General features: G+C 38.6%; 1 protein-coding gene across 35 annotated transcripts in view; it reads left to right on the top strand.

The window, feature by feature from the left end:
* Positions 1-22,771, top strand: part of LOC123499829 (calcium/calmodulin-dependent protein kinase type II delta chain-like) — a 253,152-nt gene that overhangs the window by 217,802 nt on the left and 12,579 nt on the right. The window lies entirely within an intron of this gene.

Raw genomic sequence — 22,771 nt, 5'->3', positions numbered from 1 at the left:
CCCATTTCCATGACATGGCTTTTGTTCATATTAAATTCTATTTCCCACTTCTTACTCCATTCCCAGATCTTATTTAGGTCTTCTTGCAGTATTTCACAATCCTCCTTTTGCTTTATAACTCTGCACAGTTTTGTATCATCTGCAAACAGATTTAAGTAGCTGTTCACTCCTGGCATTTCGTTAATATAAATGAGGAAAAGTATTGGTGCAATACTGACGACCCCTGTGGCACTCCGCTTTCTACTGCTCTCCACATGGACTTCATATCTTTAACTATCGTCCTTATTTCTCTCCCCTCAAATAATTTTCCATCCATCTCAATGTGCTTCCTTTCAAGCCACCCTTCTCCTCTAACTTCCATAGTAATCTTGCATGTGGCACTTTGTCAAATGCCTTTTTTAAATCCAAATAAATACAGTCAACCCATCCCTCTCTCTCTTGTACTCTATCAACTATTCTAGAATAGAAACTCAATAAATTAGTTACACACGACCGTCTTTTTCTAAAACCAAATTGGCTATTTGATATTAATTTGTTGTCTTCAAGGAACTCGATCCATTGTTTCTTTATTATTCTTTCACACATCTTGCATATTACACTAGTTAGTGATACCAGTCTGTAATTTAAAGGTTCTTTCTTCTGCTCTTATATATGGGAACCACCTCAGCTCTTTTCCATTCAACTGGTACTGTTCCATTTTCTATTCTTCCCTACATTCTTTCAGTATTCTGCCTGAGACTTCATCCGGTCCCATTGCCTTCTCTTCATCCAGTTCCTTCATTAACTCTTTTATTTCAAGCTTGGTTACTTTAATCTCTTTCGTATAGACTCTCTCTCTATTACCCTGTGGCCTTTCAAATTTGGATTCCTTGGTAAAGACCTCCTGGAATTTATTATTTAATAGTTCTGCCATACTTTTTGGGTCTTCCACTATCCCATTCTCTCCTTTTAACCTTTCTTTTTGTTGTGTGTGTGTGTGTGTGTGTGTGTGTGTATGTGTGTGTATTTACCTAGTTGTATTGTACAGGGTTCAAGTGGGGCTCATAGTGTCCTGTCTCCATATCTCCATTTATCAAATTTTTCTTTAAAGTTATGCACACTATGTGCCGCAACAATTCCATTATCCAATGCATTCCATTTTTCCACCGTTCTGTGTGGAAAGCTGTATTTTCCAACATCCTTCACACACTGCCTCATCCTGATCTTCTTTTCATGTCCTCTTGTCCTTTCATCCTCTTCCATCAACAGCACCAGGTCTTCTTTGTCTATCTTTTCAATATCATTTACTATCTTATACATTGTTATTAGGTCGCCGCGTTCTCTTCTATCTTGTAAGGTTGGCAGTCCCATTTCCTTCAGTCGTTCTTCATATGTGAGGTCTTTGTAGCAATCTTCTGTATCCTTTCCAGTTTTGTTATATCTTTTTTAGAACTCGGAGACCATACCACTGCTGCATATTCCAGCCTTGGGTGTATCATGCTTGTGATGATTTTTTTCATCATATCTTTATCCATGTAATAAAATGCCACTCTTATATTAGTCAACATCCTATATGATAGTCCAGATATCTTGTTTATGTGTTTATCTAGACTCAGATTTTCTTGTGTGATCACTCCAAGATCTTTTTCCTCTTTAGTCTTTGTTATTTCCTCCTCTCCCATCAGATAGTTCCATACTGGTTTTTCTCTAACTCTTTCCTAGTTCCATTATGTGACATTTCTTGGCATTAAACTCCAATTTCCACTTCTTGCTCCATTCATAGATCTTATTTAAATCTTCCTGTAGCAGTATACAGTCCTCTCTGGTTTTGATAACTTTTAGCAACTTTGCATCATCAGCAAATAAATTCATATAGCTGTTTACCCCAATGTGAATGTCGTTTACATAAACTTGAAACATAATTGGGGCTAACACTGATCCTTGTGGCACCCCACTAGTTACTTTACTCCAAGATGAGTATGTATCTCTGATTACAGCTCTCATTTCTCTATCCTTCAAATAATCTCTTGTCCATTTGAGCAAGGTTCCACGCATTCCTCCTATGTTCTCTAGTTTCCAAAGAAGTCTTCCATGAGGGACTTTATTAAATGCCTTTTTAATGTCCAGGTATACTGTGTCTACCCATCCATCTCTGTTTTCAAGTCCTGCAATAACCCTGGAGTAGAAGCTTAATAAGTTTGATACACCTGACCGCCCTGTCATGAACCCAAATTGTCTGTTCGATATGACTTGCTCTTCTTCTAGAAATTTAACCCATTTTTCTTTGATAATTATTTCACATAACTTCCCTACGACGCTTGTAAGTGACTCTGTAGTTTAGTGTTTCTGTTGCCTTTCCTCCTTTAAATATCGGTACTACATTGGTTCTCTTCCACTCTAGTGGAACTTTCCCTTCATTTATTGAACTTTTAATTATTTCCCAAATTGGCTCCAGTAATTGCACTTTACATTCTTTTAACATCCAGCCTGATACACCATCTGGCCCCATTGCTTTTCTGACTTCCAACTTGTCCAGTAATCTTCCAGTATCCTCTTTATGAACTGTAATTTCCTGTAATCCTAGGCAATTCAATGTCCTATTAGGTTCTGTGAAGTCATCTTCAGTGAATACTGTTTTGAAGCTCTCATTCATTATTTCACACATTTTTTTTTCTGTTTGGTATGTCTTTCCTTCTTTAATTATTTTTTCAATTGTTTCCTTATTCTTTGTTTTGCCGTTTATAAACTTGTAGAAAAGTTTGGGTTCATCCTTGTTTTTTTTTATCCACTATATCCTTCTCAAACTTTCTTTCTCCCTCTCTCCTTACTCTAATATATTCATTTCTAGTATCTTTGTAATTTCCCTGCTTTAAAAGTTTCTTCCATGCTTTTATTCTTTGCCTTTTTTGCTTGTAAGCATCTAGCATTGTACCATGCATGTACTTTTTTCTGAACTCTATAAACAGGAACAAACTTTTTTACTCCTTCATTGTATTCCTGTAAGAATATGTCATATTTCTCTTGTACAGTCTTCCTGCACATAATATTACTCCACTCAATATCAGCGAAATAACTCCTTAGTTTTTCAAAATCTGCTCTTGCATAATTTAATCTCTCTCCTTTATGGTCCTCTCTGTATCTTATCTCATCTTCCTCCTGCATTTGCATCTCTAATGTCACATGATCACTTTTCCCCATTGGACTAAGGTATTGTATGATTGGAGGGGACTCCAGTTTTTTTGTGAAGACTAGGTCAAGTAACAATGGTTCCTCTTCCCCCCTGTATCTTGTTGACTCTTCTACCCACTGGTCCATTGTATTAACCATAGACATCTGTAACACTTTCTCACTCCACTGCCCAGCATTGTCCATTACTTCCATCTCTCTCCAGTTTATTATTTTACTGTTAAAGTCTCCAACTAAGAGTATTCTTCTATCTCTTCTTATCATGTTATCTAGGCACTTTATCTCCTCTCTTTGCATATCTTTATGCTCTTCTGATCCCCATGTATTAGTCTTTGATGGAACATATGTAACTACAATTTTTCTCTTCTTCAAATCTTCTGTTCTGATTGTTACTCCCAATGCTTCCACTTTGTCCTCTCCATATTGCACATCCTCCACACAAATGTTATCACGAACCACTATTAGCACTCCTCCTCCCCGTTTATCCTTCCTGTCCCTTCTCCAGATATTATATCCTTCCTCTTTAAAGTTGACATGTATCTCATTCTTCAGTTTTGTTTCAACAATACACATTACATCTGGCTTTTTTCTCTTTCAAATAATCCTGAACTTCCAATATACTTGATAACAAACCATCTATGATAGTATAAGTCACTCTTAATTTATTGCCTCCTCCACGACCTCCTCTTTTTTCCTAAGTACCACTTCTTTAGTCTCATATCCAGAACCCTCCAGTAAAAATTCTTCTTCTCTATCTATTTTTTTTCCTTAGCCTCACTTCTTAGCACTTTCTCTTTTTCTCTTTCCTCTAAGTTCATATCTTTTTTTATCCATATTTCCTGATGACCGACATCATTGGCTAACTTCCCTTTTCTAGCCATTATTTCTTCTACAGCCACTTGAGATCTCATTTTCACCTTCATTGGTCTCTTACCCCCTTCAGTGTACCTTCCCAACCTAACCACTTCCTCCACCTCCTGGTCAAATTCTTGTGTGCTGTCTTGTACCCTTTTGATAACCGTTTTGGCCATTTCCCTTTCTTCACGTTCTCTTGTGAATTTATTTGTGTGTGTGTGTGTGTGTGTGTGTGTGTGTGTGTGTGTGTGTGTCTATTTACCTAGTTGTGTTTTAGAGCTATGCTCATGTTGTCTGTCTGTGTGTGTGTGTGTGTGTGTGTGTGTGTGTGTGTGTGTGATGATCAAATTATATTCTAATGATAGTAAAGTAGTTGAAACCAAATGTGTTAGCTTGTAACTATATTAATTTTTGTCCAATTCATTCGTAAACTAATGTATGTTCCTTGCTCACACCTTCATCTCATGTCCATTCTAGAAAAATGAGTGTTTTTACTTAAAGATTGGGTTGGGTGTGTGTATGTGTATTCACCTAGTTTTCACCTAGTTGTAATTTTACAGGGCCTGGGTATCATACTCGTGTGGCCCCGTCTCCATATCTACACACATCCAACTTTCCTTTAAAACTATGCACACTCCTTGCTGACACCACCTCCTCACTCAAACCATTCCACACCTCCACACATCTTTGTGAGAAACTATATTTCTTCACATCCTTCAAGCATATTCCCTTGGCTATCTATTTACTATCTCAACATCTTTGTAGTTCTATTTAAGTTTTCCTCTCTCAACATCATTTGCTCATTATCCACTTCATCCAGTCCATTCAACAGTTTATAAACCTGTATTAAATCTCCTCTTTCTCTTCTTTGTTCCAAGGTAGGCAAATTCATTTCTTTTAATCTCTCCTCATAGGTCATTTCTGCCAATTCCGGAACCATTTTGTTGCCATTCTCTGCAATCTCTCCAACTTCCTTATATGCTTCTTTTATAAGGGGACCAAACCACTCCAGCATATTCCAATCTTGGTCTAATTACCATACTAATTAATTTCTTCATCATATCTTTATCCATATAATGGAAGGCTAATCCAATATTTTTATCAAATTATACGTTTCTCCAAACATCTTATCAATATGAGCCTCAAACTGCCCATGGTCTTGTATTATCACTCCCAAATCCTTTTCCTTTTCCACCTTTTTCAACACTACTTCTTCACCCATCTTATATGACCCTCTTGGCCGTCTTCCACTCTTCCCATCTCCATCACATGACTTTTGCTCAGATTAAATTCCATTTGCCACCTCTTGCTCCACTCCCAAATCTTATCCAGGTCTGCCTGTAAAATTTCACAATCTTCTTCACTCTTCACACACCTACACAACTTCGCATCATCCGCAAACAAATTAATATAACTGTTTACTCCTCTGGCATGTCATTAATATATACAAGGAAAAGTATTGGTGCCAGCACTGAGCCTTGTGGGACTCCACTCTCCACCACCAACCAGTCCGACTTTGCATCCCTTATTACCGTTCTCATCTCCCTCCATCTCAAGTAGTTTTCCATCCACTTTAACACTTTTCCTTTCAGTCCTCCATAAATCTCTACTTTCCATAACAGTCTCTTGTGAGGTACCTTGTCAAAAGCTTTCTTTAAATCCAAATATACACAGTCCATCCATCCCTCTCTCTTGTATTTTGTCAACCACTCTTGAATAAAAGCTCAGTAGATTTGTTACACATGACCTCCCTTTCCTGAAGCCAAATTGATGATCCGATAATAACTTATGATCCTCCAGGAACCGTATCCAATATTTCTTTATCACCCTCTCACAAATCTTACCGACCACACTTGTTAGAGACACAGGTCTATAGTTAAGAGGCTCTTCCTTACTGCCTCCCTTATAAATGGGCACCACTTCAGCTCTCTTCCACTCTACTGGTACTTCCCTGTTTCTAATGAACACCTTATAATATCATATAATGGATCAATCAATTCTTCTCTACACTCCTTCAATAATTTTCCTGAAACTTCATCTGGTCCCATCGCTTTATCATCTTTAAGTTCCTCCAACATTTTATATAACTCCTTTTTAGGTATCTTAATGTCATCCATGTGCACATTTCCTTGTACATTCTGTGGCTTTACAAACATTGTTTCTTCAGTAAATACTTGCTGAAACCTATTATTTAGCAATTCCACTATATTCTTAGGGTCATCTACTATCCCTTGCTCTCCTTTTAATCTTTCAATGGACTCTCTCTTTTAAGTTTACCATTTATGAACCTGTAAAACAATTTTGGATGTTCCTTACTCTTGTCTACAATATCTTTTCAAATTTTCTTTCTTCCTCCTCCTTACCCTCACATACTCATTTCTGCCACTCTATAATTCTCCTTATTTAGTATATTCCTGCTCTTTTCCATCTTTTCCAAGCCACATCTCTCTTTTCCTTAGCCTTAACACAAGTTGCATTAAACCAATCCTTTCTTCCTTCCTCTCTCGGTTTATACTTTGGTACAAATTTCATAACTCCTTCTTTATAATATTTCATAAAAATCTCATATTTCTTTTGCACTTCTCTGATTTGTAACATCTCCTCCCAATCTAATTTTCTGAAATAATTTTTCAAACTTTCTGTGTCCATCTTTCTATAATTCAATCTACCACTCCTGTATGTCTCGTCCTTCCTTCGCTGTGTTGTTGCTATCTGCATTTCCATAACCACATGATCACTCTTTCCCAAAGGACACTTGTATTGTATATCTCCACATAGGTACACTTCTCTTGTTAACACCAAATCCAGTCTAGCCGGTTCATCATCTCCTCTATATCTAGTATTTTCCTTCACCCTCTGTTCCATCATATTTTCCATCATTAGATTAAGAAATCTCTCTCCCATGCTTCCTCTCCAACACCACTTACTAGATTTTCCCAATCCACCTCCTTACAATTAAAATCTCCTACTAGTATCACCTTTCTTTTTCCAGATAATACACTTTCCAAACTCTGTAAAGTATCCTTGATCATATTGTCGTATTCCCTTAATGTCCAAGAATTTGTTTTAGGAGGTACATAGGTCACCATGATTATTAATTCTTTTCCATCACTTTTTATCCTTATGCTTATCACTTCTGCATTGTTCTTCCCATACCAAACCTTATCGACATTTATTTCTTTCTTCCATATGTTATATTTATTATCCAAATTTATCTTTGTTTTTTCATGCAATTTTGTCTCAGTCAAACACACTATATCAGGCTTCTCCACTATCATATAGTCTTGCAATTCCAATCTACTTGACAGTATCCCATCTATATTAGTATACATTACGGTCCACTCACTGCTCCCTCTAGGGGTTCCTCCGTATTCCTTCTTTCCACATACCACTTTCTGACTCTCTCCTATAACTCTCCAAAAAAACTTTTCTCTTTCCTCCTCAGACTGCTCATCATTTTTCCTTCTCGCCTCTTCCACCAATTCCTTATATCTTCTCTCTTCCTCATTTCTATTCTTTCTCACAAACACCTCTTTACAACCTTCTATCTCTCTTAACTTTGATGTTCTATATAGGATATCCTCCAGATTGTTGTGACTTCAGTACTACTTTAATCGGTCTGCTCACTCCTCCTTATACGGACCCAGTCTATGGATCTCTTCCACTTCTTCTTGTAGGTCTTTTTTTTCATCATCATTTAGATTTTTGAACAGATCTCTTACCGTTTTAATTCTTCCTTAATTCTCTTAGGCTTATATGTTATATTTTGTTCTTTCATCCCAAATATTAACACACTCTTCTTCTTTTCTGCTATTTCCTTATCAATGTTTCCTTATTCTTCATTACATTAACCAGTTCCTTGGACCTTTCTTTTTTGTCTTCCTTCAACTGATCTTTAATTATTTCTTGTAATCCAACCATCTCTGCTTCCCTTGACTCAGTCCATTGTGTTTTCTTCAGTTCCCATTCCCTTTCAAGCCTTTCATTCTGCTCACTAATCATTTCCTTAAAGTCATCTTTCTCCTTTACTACTCTATCCATTTTCTCCTCTTTCTCTCTTGTATTTTTCAACCTCCACTCTCAAGTGCGCATTCTCATCCACCAATCGTTTTTCATTTTCCTCCAGTCTCTTAACTCTTTCCTTCAAAGCCTTGCGGAATTCTCTATCCTGCTCCTCCTCACTCCTCTGAACTTTTAATTCCTTCACTAACTCCTCAAATCTCTTCTCCAACATTACCAATCTACCTTGCAATGTTGCCCCTGTTGAAGCTGGACTCATGCTTTGACTGGCCACTTTCGGCTTTGCTCCCTGGGCCTCATCAACATATTTTGAATTTGGTGTGTGTGTGTGTGTGTGTGTGTGTGTGTGTGTGTGTGTGTGTGTGTGTGTGTGTGTGTAATTCACTACAGTCGTCTGCTGGTCACCCAGCCAGCCTTTCCCATTACGGAGCGAGCTCAGAGCTCATAGACTGATCTTCGGGTAGGACTGAGACCACAACACACTCCACACACCGGGAGAGCGAGGCCACAACCCCTCAAGTTACATCCTGTACCTATTTACTGCTAGCTGAACAGGAGCTACACATTAAGAGGCTTGCCCATTTGCCTCGCTGCTTTCCGGGACTCAAACCCAGACCCTCTCAGTTGTGAGCCGAGCTTGTTAACCAGTACACTATGTGATGTGTGTGTAATAATAATAATAATAATATAATAATAATATGGTTTATTAGTAATTGCAGTACATACATACTGAAAATGTACATATGGGGATTGAGGGAGACCTAAGATTAGAACCTTAACTTAGCTGTTTATGGTTGTTTATGGTTTGCACCATGGGGGGGATAGCATTACATGAAGGTGTACATATGGGGATTGAGGGAGATTCAAGATGAGGACCTAATTTAGCTATTTATGGCTCGCACAATGGAGGGGATAGCACTATGATGTTAACGGTCAGTTCTTGGGGCCTTGAGTGGCATGACCACGTTTGTGTATCGTGTGGTATGGATTGGCTGGGGTGCTTCAGGGGGGAGGAGATGCCATAGCCATGAGTGGCGCAGCAGGCCTCTACCCATCTTGACGATGGCCGCTTGGTGTCTGGTTGCCAGTGTGGGGAGATTGAGGGTAGATAGGGCATGATCATAGTCAGTGTAGGCAGGGCCAAGTATGATTCTGTGTGTGTGTGTGTGTGTGTGTGTGTGTGTGTGTGTGTGTGTGTGTGTGTGTGTGTGTGTATTTACCTAGTTGTAGTTTTACAGGGCCTAGGCTTTATGCTTTTATGGCCCCGTCTCCATATCTACACTTATCCAATCTTACTTTGTGTGTGTGTGTGTGTGTGTGTGTGTTTATTTACCTAGTTGTAGTCAGTGTAGGCAGGGCCAAGTATGATTCTGTGTATGTGTCTTTCACCTCGGTCGTCTGCTGGTCACTCAGCCAGTCTTCCCCATTACGGAGCGAGCTCAGAGCTCATAGACCGATCTTCGGGTAGGACTGAGACCACAACACACTCCACACACCAAAAAAGCGAGGTCACAACCCCTCGAGTTACATCCCGTACCTATTTACAGCTAGGTGAACAGGGGCTACACATTAAAAGGCTTGCCCATTTGCCTCGCCGCCTCCAGGATTCGAACCCGGACCTCCTCGAGTGTGAGTCAAGTGTGCTAACCACTACACTACGTGTGTGTGTGTGTGTGTGTGTGTGTGTGTGTGTGTGTGATTCACCTCGGTCGTCTGCTGGTCACCCAGCCAGTCTTCCCCATTACGGAGCGAGCTCAGAGCTCATAGACCGATCTTCGGGAAAGACTGAGACCACATCAACACACAACACACACCGGGAAAGTGAGGCCACAACCCCTCGAGTTACATCCCGTACCTATTTACTGCTAGGTGAACAGGGGCCACACATTAAGAGGCTTGCCCATTTGCCTCGCCACTTACTGGGACTCGAATCCGGGCCTCTCGAATGTGAGTCGAGCGTGCTAACCACTACACTACGCGGTTTGTGTGTGTGTGTGTGTGTGTGTGTGTGTGTATCTAGTTTACCTAGTTATATTGTACAGGGTTCAAGTGGGGCTCATAATGTCATGTCTCCATTTATCCAATTTTTCCTTAAAGTTATGGTGTGTGTGTGTGTGTATTTACCTAATTGTATTTACCTAATTGTAACATACGGGAAAAGAGCTATGCTCGTACTGTCCCGTCTCCATATCTACTAATGTCCAGCTTTTTCTTAAAATCATGAATATTCCTTGCGTTGACCACTTCCACGTCTAAACTATTCCATGCTTCCACCCTTCTATGAGGGAAGCTATATTTTTTCACATCTCTCCTATAAGTGGCCATTTTAGTTTTTCCCATGCCCTCTCGACATTCTTTCATTCCACATACACAGATCTTCCCTATCCATTTTTCCATGCCAATCATCACTCTGTATATTGCTATCAGGTCTCCCCTTTCTCTTCTGTTTTCCAGGGTCGGAAGTTGCATTCTGTTCAGTCTGTCTTCATAAGTCAAATCTCTTAAGTCAGGCACCATTTTTGTTGCAGCCCTCTGTACTTTCTCTAGTTTCCTTATGTGTTTCTTTAAGTTCGGAGCCCACTGTATTGTTGCATATTCAAGCCTTGGTCTTATCATTGCAGTAATTATTTTCTTCATCATTTCTTCATCTAAATATACGAACTCCACTCTTATGTTCCTCAATAAGTTCAATACTTCTCCAATTATTTTGTTTATGTGTCTCTCTGGCGATAGGTCATGTGTGTGTGTGTGTGTGTGTGTGTGTGTGTGTGTGTGTGTGTGTGTGTGTGTGTTACCTAGTTGTAGTTTTACAAGGCCTGGACATTATGCTCGTGTGGCCCCGTCTCCATATCTACATTTTTTCAACTTTTCTTTAAAGCTGTGCACACTCCTTGCTGACACTACTCCTTCACTCAGGCTAATCCATGCCGCTATACTTCTTTGTGAAAAGCTGAATTTTTTCACGTCCTTGAAGCATCTTCCCATCTTAAACTTTTTACTATGACATCTTATGCTTCTACTGGTGACTTCATCTCATAGTAACAGCTCCTTGTTATCTATTACCCTACATCCATTCCATTCATTAGTTTGTAGACATGTATTAGGTTCCCCCTCTCTCTTCTCTGCTCTAGTTTTGGTAGATCCTAGGTCCTCAGTCTCTCCTCATATGTCATCCCTCTTAGCTCTGCTACCATCCTCATTGCCATCCTTTGCAGTCTCTCCAATTTCCGAACATTTCTTTTTGTATGGGAATCACACCACACCTGCATACTCCAGTCTGGGCCTGATCACAGTGGATATCAGTTTCTTCATTATATATTTATCCATGTAGTGAAAAGTGTGTGTGTGTGTGTGTGTATATATATATATATATATATATATATATATATATATATATATATATATAGAGAGAGAGAGAGAGAGAGAGAGAGAGAGAGAGAGAGAGAGAGAGAGAGAGAGAGAGAGAGAAATTTTTTATAAATATATACATTTATATTTCTCTCTCTCTCTCTCTCTCTCTATATATATATATATATATATATATATATATATATATATATATATATATATATATATATATATATATATATATATATATATATATATATATTTTTATTTTCTTTTTACTGCTTAAAGAGCAAGTCATCCATATTTTGTACTCACCCTCTTTCGTTCTTTTATCATCACCGCCAGACCGTCTTCTTATTATTGGTTTTAAATTTCATATACTACTTACTAGTAGTTTATGTAAATGTACTATCATTCCATCTATTTTTTTATTTTATTTTATTTATTTTTTTTCCCACACTTGGAATGTTCCCATTGTCATCTACTCACATTTTTTTTTTTTTTTTTTTTTTTTTTTTTTTCACTATGTCCATTCTCCAAGTGACCTTCCACTACTTGGTACACCATTCCATGCAACCTATTCAGAGGTTTCCACAAATCTTTACATGTCAACATATACAGGTTATTTTTAGATCATTTCATTTACATGTGAAAAAATTCATTTGTTTATTCAGTAGGAATTCAAAAGGGACTTTAAGATGATTCATCTTTCTCCCTCATTTACCATGTGATCTCACTTTTCATCCCTAAATAGCAAGGAACATCCTTTCTTAGCTTATAAACTAATTTATATCTCAGTGTATATGAAAGATAAATACCTACTATTTGTAGTGTGGAAAAAGAAATCAAATTTTTCAACCTAGGTATAGGGTGCAAGTCAAATGTGATGTGGGGCACATTTGTTTGCCATTACCTCAGGGATGTGAATGTTTGTGTATAAATGTATGTATTAATGACTTTTCCATATTTGAATTATTATTAATATTTGTGGCAACCAAATAGCACTTATAGGTTGGTTGGATTTACAAATTTGATTGGATTTTTACAAAATTCTCTGAAAATAAGTATGAAATTGTACAACAGCAGTTTTATTGTTAGTCTTTATAACTACTGAACCATTATTGAAATTCTTATTAATTTGCATACACCTTTTTTACCTATATCAGAATCTGTATTTTGACGAATGAGTGTACCAATATGTGGAAATACAGAGCAATTATCCGTTGTTGAAATCTGAAAAGAAAGAGTCTCACATAGGTAAAGGTAAATAACGTGAGTGATTTGTTTATTTATTTATTTTTATTATTATTATATATATTTTTTTTATTTATTTTTTTTTTCTCTCTCTCTCTCTCTCTATTGATCAAGAAATATAATCTGCTCGGATTCATAGAATGGCAGTTAGTGCTGTTTGCTTTCCATAGTCAGTTTTTAGTGTGTCTGCCTTTCTAATATCTTTCTTAAGAGCAGAAGGTTGACCTACTCAATTTCATATACCTTATCATTTAAAAAAAAACTGATGCTGAAAAATTTACACATGACAGTAATTTCTTGCTTGAAAACTAATCTTGACATGAATTAATTACACCATTTATTGATTATCTTATTATTAAATAATCAATATATCGTTCAGTTCTGCTATTTTGTTATCTCTCACATTGGTATTCCATCTCATCTCAGCCAACCATCTTGGTATTTCTTTAACCTGTTGCAGATGTTAACACCTCAGATATTTTCTTAAATTGGAAGCTCTCATGAGTTTATGGCCATTGCAATAGGCATGAAAACTTGATGAAACTGGCTCAGTCTATCAGATTCTTTAATGTAAAGCTTTTGTGAGCATATGTTACTATAACTCTTTGTTTTCATTTGTAAATGTTAGGAATTATGTGTGTACTCTTAAAATTTCAGCCACTTTTCTCTCTTACATTACTCATGTCTCACTTTTCATACTTGAGATACTAAAATGTATATTCCTCTTCTAATTATTCACCATTCAACTTGATATCACTTCTTTTGATCATTGAGGTTTTACTCATTGTACATAAAGCCCTCAAAACCATCCATTTCACTTATACTTTCATTCACCATCACCTTACTTTTGATTACAATCACCTTTAACTTTTGGCTTTTTGCATACACCAACAAACACGTGTATGAGCTTTTGTTACTTAATAATGGTTTCATTACCAATGAAGGTAAACTGAGACATTTTCATTCTTATAAATTCCAGAGTTTTCTTTCAATACATATATCGGAGAAGGAGACATTGTTTTCTGCCTGAGCTCCAAATTTGTTCTTTCAATTCTAATGGTTTAGTAGTAGTTAAGGAGGAAAGGCTGTAATAACAGATAGATGCAGACATTTAGTACCTTCATTTGAATATTGATTATCTTTTCAAGAACACTATTTTACAATATGCAGTAAACATGGGGATACATAGATTTGTAAGCATGGAGTTACACTCCCGAAAAGTAATGGTGAATTTTGATGGTTTGCCAACTGTGTTTGAATAGGTGTCCATTTATATATGTTACCTTACAAATTGATTCCCTGCATCATGCATCAGCTGTTCTTCAACATAGACTGCCTGTGTTTAAGATTGATCTGATAGAGCATTGACCTGACCTTGGATCACTAAATGTAAGCTATCAAGCCATGATACTAAAACAATTAAATTTATAAACTGATTAAATCATGCCCTTATCGGTGGTTACTTTTGTTGTTGTTCTAATTAACTTAGCTTCCCATTTTAAAACAGTCTGTTGGAGTCTTGTGGATTCCTGTATTCCCACTATGAATTTACCTCACATAATAAACTTGTTAGAATTTTATAGATTTTTTTTTTTTTTTTTTTTTTTTTTTCCTCAATATAATGTTACATTTATGCTTTAAATTCTGCTTCTTTGTTTGAATCTATTGAAGATCAGTAATTCACATAAAACTCCACTGTAAATGTGTGGCTGTCCCAGTAATAACTTTAAAGAAATAAGTAAATATGTGAAATTAGTAGCTTGTTGAACTTTAAATAAGAGTAAATCATACAAAAATAATTAAAACTTCCAACATTCCAACAGAGGAAAGGGGAGACCTACTTCCTATATACAGGGCATGGAAGGGGATGGACACAATTGACAAGGAAGACTTATTGGTGTGGGACTGAAGAAGTACAAGGGGACATGGCATGAAATTGAAAAAGATTGCATGTAGAAGAGACATTAAGAAATAAAGTTTCCCAAACAGAAAAATAGAAATATGGAACAATTTGGATGAAACAGTGGTTCAAGCAAGAAATATTCATGACTTTAAAGCTAAACTGGATGACTATAGATATGGAGACAGGATAGCATGAGCATAGCTCTTTTCCTGAAAAACACAACTAGGTAAATACAATTAGGTGAAATACACACACACACACTTGACAAGAAGTTTTCTGGTTTAGGGTGGAAAAAGATAACATGAGAAGGCTGGTGAACATGGAGAGGGAGATGAGATACATGAAGGAAGTACTATCAAGTATTCTGGAAAAACAAGACAGATTAATAAAAGAAAACATTGACCTAAAGGAGAGAATAGAAAAATGTGAGAAAGAAAAGTAAACCAAGTGATGAAAGAAGAGATGGAGGAGTTAAAGAAACAAAATGGTTTATTAATGGCTTCATGCAGCGAATATGAGGAATCATTGAAAAACCTACAAGAGAATATTCAGGATGGGTCAGGCAATGTTGAAAGTGGAATTAATCAATCAATCATGGGGGGCATACACCAGGGGACATGTCACCTCGCCTACCTAATGGCACCACTCCAGGTGGTCATGCCTCGTGAGTCTTCATGCAGGCTCCCTTCCCATGCCAAGTAACTCCCAGCAAGAGGCATTGACTTGCTGCAGCCATGAGTTCTGTGGATGTCCCCTTGGCCTCCTCCATGCTGGGTTATCCCTTTCGGAGACAACCCAATATGTAGGATCAGTTTCCAGGTAGCATGCCACATATGCCCATGTAGTCGCAGTTGGTGTTGATGGACTATGCTGGTAATCAGCCTTGAATCACTCTTACGGAGCAATTGCTGATTTGACACAAAGTCATTAGAGCAGTATCCCATGATCCTGCGAAGGCATCTAGTACCAAAGACATCAATTCGCCTCTTCAGATCAGTGTTCAGCATCCATTCCCCACAACCGTAGAGTAAGAAAGGGATCACCAGCGACTTGAAGATCCAAATCTTCAAGTCCGTCTGCACAGGTATGGACAGTGCCAAATACTCGTGTTGAACGAGTCCATAACGCCATGGGCCAGGCCAATCTGCCGTACAACTTCCTGGCTCAACCCATCATTGTTCTGCAATACACTGCCAAGGTATGTGAAGGTTTCCAAGATCTCAATGTCTCTGCCACACGCATGGTTGGACTGTACTGTTTCATCCAGTAAGCCTCCAAACACTTTAACCTTGGTCTTGGGCAACCTGGAGCCCCAAGGGCTTCTCCTCGTGTAGTGCCTCTAGAGCCATTACCAGAACTTCCAATGACTCTGCAAAGATTACTGCATCATCGGCTAAAACAAGATCTGTAATCTCAGTATTGCCAACAGATGCTCCACAATAACTTTGGTTTACAACTCTGCCTAGTACCCAGTCCATGCAAGTGTTGAAAAGTGATAGAGCAAGCACACATCCCTGCCTTACTCCCATATTCACATGAAAGAAACTGGACACACCCTCTCCACACTTCACAGCACTCACACTCCCGGAGTAGAGGCCAGTTAATAGACCAATAATCCTTGCAGGAATCCCACAGAGACACAAGATCCCAGAGTGTCTCTTGATGCACTGAATCAAATGCCTTCTTGAGATCAACATAGGATGTAAGCATCCCTTGTTGAAACTCATGTTGGCTCTCCACCAGTATGCGAAGCACTAGGATCCGGTCAGTTGTTGACTTACCGGACTTGAACCCAGACTGTTCAGGTCTCTAGTGTTTCAGCAGGTGACTGCGGATATGCATCAACAGCAAATGGGCAAGCACCTTACCTGGTACAAGCCATATGCCCATCTGCTTCAGATAAGAGGTGACCATCTACTGTTCGGATAGCACTCGCCTGAGATGTAGACTTGGAGTGGAGTTTCTTCAGGGCTCGATAGGCAGGTCAGAGGTCATTAGCATTTAAAGGACATTCTACATCCTCAGCGAGACCCCTGACATACCTCTCCTTGTCTCTTCTCAAGAGAGCTCTAGTCCTACGTGACAGAGCAAGTCTGGTATCACAACTCTCCTCAATACTGTCCAATGTCTCTACCAAGGCAAAATCACTCCATGACCTTGGGCACTCTCCAACACGTTCCTTTGGTAGCCTCAAGAGTCTCACGTTTGAAGGTATCCCATAGCTCTACTGAGTCTTCAAGGGTGTCGAGCACTCCAAACCGATTGGAGACTCACTGCATTCTCCTGGGCACATGTCAAGTCCTTCAGTTTCTTAAGATGAAACACAGTGCATCACATTTTGGAGGCTTTCAGGACTTGACATGAAGCTTGAATGTAGTAACAACCCTGTAATTAGTTGCAAAGAACTTGGCACTCTGAAAAATTCTGCAGTTCTGGAGGATCCTCCAATGAGTACAAACAAGGATATGATCCTTTGTTACCCATCCAGCATTGCTATAGCAAGTCCAGCAGTGTAGCACTGGCCTCTGATGCCAATAACCTGCTATTCTCAACCCTCTGGATCTTGAAAGATTCAGAAGGAAAGAGATGTTGTTGTTCGTGGTACCAGAGCAATGGGGACCAACACACTGGCTCTCTCAGTGCCAGTGACAGCATTAAAGTCACCCAAGACAATAAGTACATAACGACAGCGACACGTCCAGTACAGGTCAAGTTTGGCATAGAACATCTCCTCTTCAATTTCACACATCTCGGTTGGAGCTTATACTGCAACAACAAACATGAAGCCTAGACTATGCTTCAGCATTATATGCTCATCAACCAGAGTAACCTCTACAGTGGACAGCTGCAGTCTGCTGGAGATGCCTATGGCTACCCCCTTGACATGGTGACCATTGCTCATGCCAGACCAATAGGAAGTAAAACCTTTGCTACTGGCCTCGCCACTGCCAGGCCTCCTTGTCTCAGAGAGTCCCACCACTCTCAGCCTACTGAGCTCATCTGATAGATGAGACAATCGTTGATCCTCTGAGAGGCTCAGGACATTACAGGAGCCCACACCTAGAACCTTCCAAAGGTTTACCCCAGGAATGGTTGCAACCACACCGGCACCCCCAAAGTTGAAAATAAGGCAAAGGGATCCTCCCATCCCTCTCAGAACAAAGGGATCTTACAGGCTTTCCCCTGCATCCATCACATGGGTAGGCATGCCCCTCTGGTGCCTTGGCACCCGAGGGGTCTGCATGGTCAGACAAAACCAGCAAAACCAGATCAAGGTTAGATAAAATTGGAGGAATTAAGAAATACCTGGAGGAAAGATCAGGAAAAAGAAAAAGTCAAATTTTTAGAGGTAGTCAAGAGGCAAATACAAGGAAAGACAAAAGACACAGTAGCACAAGTAATTAAGGAGAAAGAAAATTTGGTGAGAGACACAGAGGAAATGTATCCTAATTTTTGGGATGAAAGAAAAAAGAAACCCTAACAATTTCATGATAGAGAGAAGAGAGAGAACTGGCTAAGAGTGTTATAAAATTTTTTCAGGACAGCACACAGGAGTTAGAACAAGAGGTGGAGGAAGTGACTAGATTGGAAAAGTTTAATGATTTTAAAGGAATTAACCAAGAAATAGGAACTATGTCTTGAAACCTCCCTCTTAAAAGAAGTCAAGTCGTAGGAAGATGGAAATACAGAAGCAAGCAGGGAGTTCTAGAGTTTACCAGTGAAAGGTATGAATGATTGAGAGTACTGGTTAACTCTTGTGTTAGAGAGTTAGACAGAATAGGGATCAGAGGAAAAAGAAACCCTTGTGCAATGAGGCTGCAGGAGGATGGGAGGCATGCAGTTAGCAAGATAAGTAGAGGAGTTTGCATGAAAATAGTGATAAAAGATTGAAAGAGCTGCAACATTTTGGTGGTGAGGAAGAGGCTGAAGACAGTCAGTCAGAGGAGGGGAGTTGCATTCTGGTGGTGAGAAAGAGGCTGAAGACAGTCAGTCAGAGGAGGGGAGTTGATGAGATGAAAAGTTTTTGATTCTACCCTATCTAATAAAATTGTGTGAGTGGAACCCCCCAAACATGCAAAGAGTACTCCATAAAAGGATATATAAAGCCCTTGTACAGAGTTAACAGTTGGAGGGGCAAGAGTTGATAGATGAAGGAACTGAGTTTTTGAGGCATTGAACACTACTAAGTTTTCTCTGCCCTAATCAGAAGTTTTAGAAAGATCAGAAATCAGGCATTCTGTGGTGTCCCTATATGATCTGTTGACTTCCTAAAGGGTTAGTCATCTGTGAAAGGACAAGGAAAGATGTAGTGTGGTATCATCAGTGTAGGGGTGGATAGGACAAGAAGTTTGGTTAAGAAGGAAGGTCATTAATTAATCATAGAAAGAAAGGTGATAGGACAGAACCCTGAGGAACACCACTATTAATAGATTTAGGAGAGGAACAGTGGCTATTTACCACAGCAGCAATAGAAAGGTCAGAAAGGAAACTTGAGACAAAGTTACAGAGAGAAGGACAGAAACCATTGGAGGACAGTTTTGAAATCAAAGTTTTGTGCTAGATTCTATCAAAAGCTTTTGATATGTCTAATGCAACAACAAAATATGTCCACAATTGGAATATGCAGCAGTAGTGTGGTTTCCAAGCTTGAAAAAGGATCCAGGGGATAGCTACAAAGATGGTGCCAGAAATAAAGGGCCTAACATATGACGAAAAGATGAAGGAAATGGGACTGCCAACCTTACAAGATTGAAGTGAAAGAGAGTACCTAATAACAATGTATAAAATAGTTAAAGGCTGAAAGAGGGTACCTAATAACAATGTATAAAATAGTTAAAGGCATTGGAAAGATAGACAAGCAAGACCTGATGCTGGTGGCAGAGGAAGCTGGAAGGACAAGAGGACATGCAAATAAGATCAGGAAAAGGCAGTGTGTGTAGGATACTGGAAAATAGTTATCCACACAGAACAAATGAATACATTAGGATAAGAAGGGAAGAGGAGACAAATTTTTAAAAGGATGTAGTGAAGAGATGTGAAAAGGAACCCGAGCTCTTTTATGAGTATATAAATGGAAAAATGACAGAGAGACCATCATTAAATTAATTAAGGGAAATAAGACATGAAACAACAGAAGAAATGAGTGAACTTATGAATGAGAGCTTCATAGAACCAAACAAACAACACAAAAACGATTAAGAAACATTGTGGTCCATACACAAAAAAATCAGTAAACTGCTTGAAGGGGTGGATATGAGGAAGGCAGTTGGGTCAGATGGAGTGTCAGGATGGACACTCAGGGAATATAGAGAAGAACTGGTGGAACCAATCTAAAATGTGATCAACAGCTCTTTGATGGAAGGGAAGGTACCAAAGGAGTGGAAAAAGAGCAAATATAGTCCCAATATGTAAAGGAGGAAAAAGACTGAGCCCCTAAATTATAGACCAATGTAACTGACTAGTATTGTGGGAAAGATCTGTGAAATTGTAATTAAAGAAAAATGTTTAGAATATCTAGAGGAAAATGAAATAATAAAAACTCACAATTCGGTGTCAGAAAAGAAAGATCATACATAACAAATTTACAAAGCTTTTATACAAGAGTAATAGATGAAGTACAAGGGAGAGTTGGATGGGTTGACACAGTGCATTTGGACTTTAAAAAGGCCTTCAATATAGTACCACATAGAAGACTCCTGTGGAAAATGGAACACATCGGGGAAATAAATCTTAGAATGGATGATAGACTACCTAACAGGGAAATGAGGACAATGATAAGAGACACCCGATCTAGTTGGAGCCAAGTAACTAGTGGCATACCACAGGGTTCAATGCTGGCACCAATTATGTTCCAAGTATATATCAACAATATGCAAGAGGGTCTGAGTAGTTACATAAATTTGTTTGTGGATGATGCAAAACTTTTGAGAGTAGTAAGGAACATCGAAGACAGTATAGAATTGCAAAAAAATATTAACAAGATCTGGAATTTGAGCCAGGAGTGGAGATTAGAATTTAATACCAGGAAATGCCATGTATTGGAAATGAGTAAAAGTTATAGAAGGCCTTTGTGGGAATACAAAATGGGAGAAGAGATTATAATGAAAAGTAGTGAAGAAAAACACTTGGGAGTGATTATACAAGATATCCTGACTCCAGAAAGACACATAAATAGGTTATTTACTTCAATATACAGGACAACTAACATCACGATGACATTTCATTACATGAACAAGAGTATGATGAAAAAAATCATAACCACTATGATAAGATCTAGACTAGAATATGCAGCAGTGATGTGGTTACCATACAAGCAGAAACACATCAAGAGAATAGAAAGAATTAAAAGGACCGCTATAAAGATGGTGCCAGAAATAGAAGATTTTCCCTATGAAGAAAGACTGAAGAAAATGGAACTACCATATTTGAAAGCCAGATGAGAAAAAGAAGATCTAATAACAATGTATAAGTTAGTAAACCATATGGCAAAGATCGATAGACAAGACCAGGTATCACTGACGAAGGATGGAGGTAGGCAAATAAGAGGATACTCCAAGAAGATAAAAAAAAGTCAGTGTTCAAGAAACATTAAAAAGTTTAGTTTTTCACACAGGATGGTGGATATTCGGAACAGACTGAAAGAAGAGATTGTAGCAGCAGAAAGTGTGCACAAATTTAAAGAAAAGTTGAATAAATATAGATATGGAGACAGGTCACTATGAGCCCCGCTTGAATCCTGTAATATACAAGTAGGTAAATACACACAATACACACACAGTAGAAGTTGATCGAGGTTGTTGCCAGTTCACAGATGAAAGTGTGGTAACAATTTTGGTGCTTCCTTTTCTGCATCTACAAATTTTGCCATTAAATCTCACAGTCCATTATGATATCCCATCTACTTCCCTTTAAAGGCCTGTCCACACTCAGACTTTTTCGCTGGGGAATAACTGTAGTGCTGTGTTGGAAATGGGTGGTGAGCTTCCAATCTTGGCATACAGGCAGGAGATTCCCCATGCTTCTCAGTCACCTGTGAGCAGCTGGAGGGAAGTATGTACACTGCATTTATGGATGCCCTCACTGTCAACATAGTTCAAGAGGTCCCTTATGGACCATTGTGGCATCTGCTTCCACAAAATTGAGGAAAAGAAGAAAAAGAGGGGTCATTGTTGCAAGGAATGCCTTTGCAAGCAGAGTGAAAGAGGAAGTAATGCAGCTGACGTACACCCTCCTCCACTGTTGACATGAGACTGAGTGAGTGGCTGAATTACCACCAAAATGCCTTTTGGTCAAGGAGGCAAATGTCACCAGTGCTCTGTAGGTAACGTCTGGCTATCTCGTCAGAGACTGCAGCAGATCAAACAGTGAATGAATCACACACACACACACACACACACACACACACACACACAGGGCATCTCTCTAAAAGAGGAAATTGAACATGAATGTCCCTTGGGGAAAAGCGATCATGATGTCCTAAGCTTTGAGCTGGATACAGAATTAAGCACGAATAAGATTGTGGAACACAGGGAGGAAAAATTAAATTATACTAGGGCAAATTATAACCATATAAGGGAGTTCTTTAATGAAATTGACTGGTCCGTGGTATACCAGGAAAGGGATATACAATTGAAATACGATAAATTTATGGATTTGTATAACTCTGCTGTGAAAAAATTTGTGCCATATCACAGAAAGAGGACTTTAAATAATAAACAGTGGTTTAATAGAAATTGTGAAGAAGCAAAAAAGAACAAAGAAAAGGCATGGAAGAAACTTAAGAAAAACAGTGATGTATTATCAAGAGAAGTCTACAAAACAGCAAGGAATAGATATGTTGAAGTAAGGAGAACAGCACAGAAGGAATATGAACAGAGGGTGGTGGAAAACTGTGATAGTGACCCAAAATGTTTTACAAATTCATAAATGGAAAACTAAATAAAAGGGAGGCAATAGAAAAGGTAAAAAACAGGGAAGAAGTATATGAAGATGCTGGAGATATAGCTGAAATTTTGAACGACAACTTTTGCAAAGTGTTTACAAAGGAGGAGCATTTTATGGGAGGAAGGCCTACGGAAATAAAGCAAATGCAGGACATCATGGTTACTAAAGAAGATGTAAGGAAAATTATAAGCAATCTGGATATTAATAAATCAATGGGGCCTGATGGCATATCTGGGAGGTTGCTAAATGAATGTAAGGATCAGTTGTTGAACCCCATATTTG

This window comes from Portunus trituberculatus, chromosome 50, assembly GCF_017591435.1.
Source record: "Portunus trituberculatus isolate SZX2019 chromosome 50, ASM1759143v1, whole genome shotgun sequence".
NCBI classification, from domain to species: Eukaryota; Metazoa; Arthropoda; class Malacostraca; order Decapoda; family Portunidae; genus Portunus; species Portunus trituberculatus.
The sequence above is the reverse complement of the archived record's forward strand: the minus strand, read 5'-3'. Positions and strand labels throughout refer to the sequence as shown.